An 8,245-nucleotide genomic window follows, 5' to 3' on the forward strand; every position below is an offset into this window, starting at 1 on the left:
GATGAAAAGAAGGAAAAAGGAAGGAAGGATGCTTTTATGTTAAGTTTGCAGTTCTGTACCTGTGCAGGTACAATATGATAAATCTAAGCTGTGCTGTGTAATAGAAGATCTTTAGCACCTATGGAATCTGTGTTACTCTGTTTGGGAAGCATGGTTCTAAATTATTGCTACAAAAATGGCAGCTTTACTTTTATAAAGACTGAGTTTAGGTACATGTCACTGTACTAAGCATCGTCCTTCTTTCAGGTCTCACAAGTAGGGATGTGTCTTGTCATCTACTGCATTGCTGAGAATCAAACCTAGGGCCTTGGGCCTGCAAGGCAGCTGATCTGCCACTGGTTCACATCCCTAACTCTTGATTTTTGTGGTCTTAAAGTCATGATCCTCCTACTTTCAGAGTACATGGACTATAGGCCTTCACAACTGTACCCCTGAGTAATTCAGGAAATCTTTCCTAGTTTTGTTTGAAACAGAGAAATATCTCCTAAAGAAGGTTGTTTTTTTTTTTGTTTTTAAACATCAATAATAACTATATAATTTTTGTCAGTCATGTTAGGTTCCCATGATGGAGGTTTTGCTCACTTAGAAATGAGTATGTGTTCTTATGTATATTTTCTACTATTTCCCTCAAGCTTGAAGCTCTTTATATATTTCCCAAAGTGGTTTCATATGGTACTGGTAAACAGTTTTCAAGAAGAAAAAAGGAAGTTGCTTTGTGTCTTTATATTTCATGTGACTGTGACAAAATACTTCAACAAAAGCAGTTTAAGGAGAAAGGGCTTACTCTGGCTCTTAATCTGAGGGGACTCACTCCATCCTGGCAGAAAGCTGCTGGTCACACCTCATCCACCATGAGAGAGCAGAGAGCAGTGCTTCCTGCCCTGCCCATTTACACAGTTCAAAATCCCAGTCAGCACACTGCGTCCACACAACTCCTCACGCGTCTCCCAAGAGATTCTGTCAAATCGTCAGCACTAGTCAACCGCCAGTCAGCTGAGAAATGTAAGAGAAATGGCCACATTGCCATGATCCTTTATCAGCTTTCCCTGTGCTACTGTTGGTGTTTGTCTTTCTACAAAGAAACTGCAGTGATGGGTGTTCTGTGAGGTAGTTTGGAGGCCTAACTGTATGCTATCTAGTATATGGAGTCCAGTTTGGGAAGCAGTGGTTCAAGAGACAAACAGGCTTATTTATCTGTTAAGGTAGCTGTTGTGATTTAGCTGCCCAGGGTCTTCCATACTTCTGTTTCAGGAACTGTGCATTGCCTTCCGAAACAAGAACAGCATTTAGTGCCATTGCGTTTATACATCCCCGTATGTAGTGTCCCCATCCTACTTGTGATAGCATCCCACAGATCCTACTGATAACGGGTTAGTGCACAGAACCATAGTGCAAACTGGTTACCCCGATCCTGTTCCTTTCTGAAACCGGGTACTAAAGAAGCTTCTTAACAAAACATGAACTTGTCTTAGTGGATAAGTGCACTTGGCCCAAAGCCAGCCGACTTGACCCCACTTGATGGCAGGTAATAATAGACTTCCATGTGCACACCATGGCACATTCATGCGCTGCCTTCATGCACACAGATTAGTAAACAAATAAATACAATTTTAAAAGCTTTTTAAATGTTTAAAGTGTTTTAAATACTTGATTCTTGTATTTCATATGGACAGTTTTTAATTAGTTTTAATGTCTGCTTCATATAATTTTTGTAAAAACTTTTATTATTGCCATTGCCTTGAATTACATAAATATTGCTTTGGCATTTTATTTTGTTTTGTCTTGTTTTTAACTAGATCCTCTTAAAGTTTGAAGGATTATGATTTATGAGCAAAGCAAGAAGCAAGTTTCTGAGCATGGATCCAAGTGTGAAGTCAGAGCATGCAGAAAATAAAGGGAAAGGTGAAATATTATGAAATTATATTTTTTCCTGGAACTGAGTTTGTCAACGTAAAGCAGAGGAAGATTGAACCTTCTAGTTGCCAACAGTAGCCCTGGGTTTGACCCCTAGTACTACCAAGAGAAAACTTCCTGCAGATGCTAAATGTAATCAGTTGACCGTGCACCTCGACTGACTGAAGTCTGAACTTTTTCATTCCCTTCACAATTGTTTAGATTGTTTATTTATTAGAAATGCCCTTTATTTCTAAATAATTTATGAATGATAGACTATAGATGGCTTAAAAACCGAAACACATTTCCTTCTGGTTTGAGCTGTGAGCCTGTTTTCAGACGAGGAATATTGCTTCTGATTTGTCTTAGGGCCTTTAGACATGTTCATAAGTACCTGTTATTTACCTTGTATTTAATCACACTGAAGTAATTTCAGAAAACAAGTGAAAATTTACTAAATAAGATGGTTTACATTGTACTTTAAACTTTTAAAAGTACTTATGTAATATACATTGTTGGATTTGTGTAAATTTTTGTTTTTGCTGTTCTTTGTGTGTTTTGTTTTGTTTTTGTACGAAGGTCAACAGGATTTCAGGTATTTTATTTAAAAAGCAATTTAGCTTTTTTTTTTAAAGAAAACCTAGTGGTCATATGCTGATGTTAGGAGTCAGCACAGCGGTGGTGGTAATTACCACAGGGGAAACGTGCTCCTTATTGCAAGTACAATATATGGAAATAATATTAGTAATATATTTACTATTGTAATGTATGTCTATAGCATCAAAGCTAATATAAATGGTTTAGAAGATTGATGTATATTTACTAGGTAGAAGATAATCTTTTGTTTCTTGCAAAAGGACCAGATGCAAAATTGATCCAAACAGCCATTAGTGATGAATTCTATAATTCATTACGTCAGAACAATATGTCTTAAAAGGAAAAATAGAACTTTCTATTGAAAACCCCCACTTAAGAGACTGACCAGGAGGGTTGCAGCTTAAGGCCTGCCTGGGCTGTAATACAAGCTTGAGGCCCTTGAGCTCTTAGAAGAACCTGCCAAAATAAAGATGCTGGGGAATAAGCAGCTCAGGAGCAGAGTGCTCGCCTGCCGTGTGTGGAGCCTCAGGCTTGAGTCCCAACACTGCAAGTAAAAAAAAGAAGAAGAAAAAGAATGAAAAAGAGGGAAAGAGGAAAACGAAATCCTAGATTTTCACATTGAAAAAGAATTGCAGAATACTTAATATAACTTTGGCTACCTGATAAAATTGGTTTATACAAGGGTATTATAAAATAAAGCAACAAGTTTAAGTTAATATATTTATATATCACATGTATTATGTGTTATTAATCTAATATCTAAAATATTAATAGATTCATTCTTCTTCTTCCATAAAACATATTTAGTATAAATTGCATACACTCCAACCATTTCTTTGCTTTTGCATATGAAAATAGGAAACACTGGCTTTATTTTTCTAAGTTATTGAATGTGAAATTGATCTACATCAGTTTATTTATTAAAAAGTAATGTTATTTTGGTGTTATTAGTATTGATTTTTGTGTTTTTTAGACTTTTCCACATTCTTAGTCTGGTATTATTTATTGCACCAATATAGAAATATAAATGGGCATATGTAGTATAGTATACTTATTTAATTACACCTGCTTTGAAATCGTAGTCATTCGATGTCTAGACAGAGATGCCTACCTACTCATATTATCATGCCTCACACCTGGAATGTTCTTGGTAATACACAAATGTAAAATAATTGAAAACATACAAATTAATCTTTGATTATAAGTTATCATACATAAATAGAAACCTTGTTACTATGGCTTAAAAATTAAATAACCTATTTTAAAATCCTTTATAAGTCTTGTCATTGTTCCAAGGAAATAACACCCACAATATAAGCACAGTCACTATTCTTTATTGCTTTATTGTGAATTGGTCTATTTATAAGGTGTCAGGATAATATAAAAATGAAAATAAATAAAATATTCTGATTAATATAAGAGAACAGTGAATTACAGTTATTCTCTATGTGTCACTTTTAAACTTTTTTTGTCTATAAATGGAAATAGAAATATCTCCCTGGGATGTTGGTTTCATCAATTGAAATATATTGAATGTTTTTCAAATAATATACTAAATGCACATACATTAGCTTCAAAATTTCCCTCTCCAAATTATAAAAATTTCACAAACATTAAACTCTACATAAAATTTTAGTGTTATGCTAAGAAAGTATACATGATAAATGATACTAGGTACTTCTCAGAATAGTTTATAATAAATTGTTTTAGCTTAAAGTCTGAGTTTTACTATAAATCTTAATTGTAAAGCTACATGTCTTACATTGTTAAATTATCTTAAAATAAATGTACCTCCTTTGAACCAAAAAACATTGTAGTTTGCTGTTGTGTATACCAGTGAGTTAATTTCTTCCTGGAAACATCGCTTCCTAACTTGGGGAAATTTTATGGGTTACCACTGATCTTAAGCCCACTCCTAGAGCATTACATGCTGTCAAACTGAACTCATAACACCTCTGTTCATAAGTAAACTGCAGAGTTTTGAGCCTTCTCAGAGTATTTCAGAGAGAACTATGATTGTTAGCATTAGAAAAATGTTCATGAAGTTTACATGGGACTTAACAGAGTGTCTATCTTGTTTCAAAGAATTAATCATTTAAATGGCTTAAAATAAAGCCAAAATTACATTAGTCCATGTTCCTAGTGTTACTATTTTACAGGAGTTATCTTACTAAGAGAACACCTAGAAATTACATTTTAAAAGTTTATTAGTTATCTTTCTTTCCTGTTTTACTTTGGTTTGGTTTTAGTTTAATTGAACAGTCTCACTTTTTACCCAAGGATGGTGTCTTTGTTAGGGTTTCTGTTGCTGTAAAGAGACACCATGACCACACCAACTCTTATAAAGGAAAATTATTTAATTGGAGTGGCTTACATTTTCAGAGATTTAGTCCACTACCATCAGTACGTAGTGGCATGCGGGCAGATATGGTGCTGGCAAAGTAGCAGAGTGTTGTACACCTTGACTTGAGGACAACAGGAAGTGATCTGTCTCACTGGGCATGGCTTGAGCATATATGAGTCCTCATCACCCACCTCCATAATGACACACTTCCTCCAGCAAGACCACGTACACTCCAACAAGGCCACACTTCCTAATAGTGCCACTGCCTTTGACATAGTGTGGCTGCAACTTGATCAAAAGGCAATAAGAAGTGATCTGTCTCACCGGGCCTGGCCTGAGCATATATGAGACCTAAAAGCCCACCTCCACAGTGACACAAGTCCTCCAATAAGACCACACCTACTCCAACAAGGCCACACCTCCTAGTAGTGTCTCTCCCTTTGGGGACCATTTTCTTTCAGATCACCACAGATGGATTCAAATTCCCTGACTCAAGCAGTTCTCTGACCTCAGCCTCCTGAGTTCTTGACATTAGGTGTGTGTCGCCACACCTGATCCCACTTCTGCTATCAGTAAGTAAACAGGTTTTTAAAGTGCAGCGCTTGTGTTCCCAAAGAATGTAAAGCTATGAATTGTGTACTATTCAGTAGATAAAATAAAAATCATAAGTAATAAGAGTATATTTTCTTTTTCTTTTATGGACAGCAGTTTTACTTTCTTAGTAACTTATAAAATAATGGCTTATTCTCCCATGTTATATTCTGTGAAATATCATCTTTGTAATCAGTTGTCTTTATATTATAATAAATATTTTGACATCTTAAAATAAGAACATAGCTATAATTGTAACATTATGTATGTAAGTATGCAATGCGTATAGGACATAAAAAAAAGCTTACTATGAAATTCATCTTGCAAAGATAATTTCCACTTTGTGAAAGACAAGAGAGACACATACTAATGAGAAATGGGGTACCTGGAAAAGGGACCTAAATAGGAGAAGATTTTTTAAAAAAATTGGGACTAAAAGGAAAAATAATTTTAAGCACGTGCACATAAAGGTAAAATATGATATGTGTTTTCACGTGAGTTTCAGATGGCAAAGACGGTTTTGTAGAATGTGGTGCTCATGAGTATGTAGGGCAGTTTGGTGCCCTTTTCCAGCGCTGCTGAAGGTTTCTAAAGGAAACAAAATTGTTACCCCAAACTTTACCTCTGGACCACAGTGTCCCAGTGGATACACTTACAGTTTATAATTTTCTGTGTCCACAAGTCTGTGGTCCCATTGACATGACATATCACAGAACAATAGGAAGTTCATTTATGGCGTGGACATGACATGATCTGCAAGATGTGTGCTATGCTTCTGTGGTGTTCAGCATACATTCTCATGACACAGCCCTGTGTTGCGGTTGTATTCATTATGTCAGCCTGTGGGTCACGACCCTTGGGGGTTGAATGACCCTTTCACAGGGGTCACCTACGACCATCTGAAAACACAGATAGTTACATTACGATTCCTGATAGCAGCAAAGTTGCAGTTATGAAGTAGTAGCGAAAATAATTTTATGGTCAGGGGTCACCACGACATGAAGAACTGTATTAAGAGGTCACAGCGTTAGGAAGGTTGAGAACCACTGGATTATATGTATATATTTTAAAAGCCAAAGAGCTATAAAGTGTCATTCTTAGTCAAAATTAGTAACTACCTCCATTTCAGTTTACTAAAAAAATCATGTCCCTCATTTACCTATCACCAAGTCATTTAAGATTGAGCTCTAAAGCTGTGTGTACTGCTAATGAATGTGAGCACTTCTGGCAACGTGTAAGCCTTTATTATTCTGGAAATCCCCGCGGACAGGTTCCGTCTCACTGGCCCACCTGGAGGGTGACCCACTCACCTGGTGCCAGAGCTGTTGCTCTGGGACCTCATCTCCAGGCCATGCTCTGCTTTCTTTCTCTGTAGTGAAAAGTGTCCCACACTCCCTGAGGAAAGTCGCATAGTGAGGGAATTTTTGTAGTTCCATGCCTTGAAAACACCCTTATTCCAGCTTCAAATTTGGGCATCGTCTATCCAGAGATACCAGTCTAGAATGGCATACCTCATCTCTCCCTCCAAATTGTAAAAGTGTGGCCCCATTGGGTTCCAGCTTTCAGTGTCCTGTTTTCCTTCCCCCTTGGAAACCACAGTCTTTGCTAACCCCACTTCTTGTGAGGCTCTCCTTGCTGCACTTGGGCACAGGTCTTCATCCGCTGTTGGTGCTGGGCACAGCAGTGCTTCATCTGTGAACTCACAGCACCAGCTTTGAAGGGGATTTTCTGAAGTATTTTGAGAATGTCCTCTCCTCTCATCTCTGCCTGCTTTTCCCTGAAATACCTGTTATGCAGACACCACACCTTCTGTCCTCCCCCTGTCATCTTCTCTTCTCTACTAACCGTCTGTCTCCTTGTGGTACCTTGTTGTCTTTATCCATTCTTTAATTCTACCATTTAAGATCTAAATTTTTTGTCTTCTGTCTTTGTTTCTTATAGTACATTACTTATTTCTAGTTGTCTAATTTTAATTTCTTTGACTTTTTCTCCTACTTTTGTTGCCTCTTTTTTGTGCATTTATGTGTTAGGCCTCTCATATTACAGGTTTTTGTTCTGTATCTAATAGATCTTTGCTGTATGCTTGTACTTTACAACACACTGGAATCTGTGTGTGGATAGGATGAGGTTTTAACGGATGGGTTTGCCTTTCTGTTCTTCTGGCCAGCCTGCATGCCTATGATGCCCTTTATCATCAACATTGACAGGTCTTTTCTCTGGCTAGGATTCTGCCAGCTAGTTCAAAGCTTCGCTTTGATTTTGTTAGAACTAAAGAGAGAGAGAGAGAGAGAGAGAGAGAGAGAGAGAGAGAGAGAGAGAGAGAGAGAACTCTATCCCCCCTTTATTCCTCGGAGCTTTTCCATCTGTGTCAAGAATCCTTCGGAGGCTCTGAGGGGCTTTCTTATGTTGTATGTTAGGAAGGAGAAGGAAGAAAAAGGCAGGGAGGACCCTGAAATCTAAATGGTTCCTAAACAGCATTTCAGCTAACCATGTATTTATAATGCAAGCTTTGGTGATTCCAAGAGTCTTCATTTCAAGCTTCGGGGAACGGAACTGTGGGAATCTACTCTCTCAGAGTTTGCCGCTATTATAATAGTGGCATTCTTTTTTATCTAATAGTCACTGTCCATTCCTGAAATTAAAATTTAACAAAATCCTTTCCCTGTATTACCATTTCCAGTTTTCTTGTCCATGACAAGAAAACATTACTTTTAAAAAAATCAGTTTTTATTCTGTTATTTTAGTATCATTCCAAGGAATGGCAGAAATGTGTGTCCAAAATGACATAGACAATTTAAACTCCATGTTCTGAATATATCT

At 37.0% G+C, this 8,245-nt stretch overlaps 1 protein-coding gene across 2 annotated transcripts in view; it reads left to right on the plus strand.

The window, feature by feature from the left end:
- The window catches only part of Micu3 (mitochondrial calcium uptake family member 3), a 74,518-nt gene extending 70,218 nt beyond the window's left edge, over positions 1 to 4,300 (plus strand). For both annotated transcript variants that reach the window (XM_005362538.3, XM_026786906.1), the window contains one exon: positions 1,797 to 4,300. The gene's annotated coding sequence lies outside the window, so the exon portion shown is untranslated. The remainder of the gene's footprint in view (positions 1 to 1,796) is intronic.
- The last annotated feature ends 3,945 nt before the right edge of the window (positions 4,301 to 8,245 follow it).

Source organism: Microtus ochrogaster, linkage group LG7_11, assembly GCF_000317375.1.
Source record: "Microtus ochrogaster isolate Prairie Vole_2 linkage group LG7_11, MicOch1.0, whole genome shotgun sequence".
Taxonomy (NCBI): Eukaryota; Metazoa; Chordata; class Mammalia; order Rodentia; family Cricetidae; genus Microtus; species Microtus ochrogaster.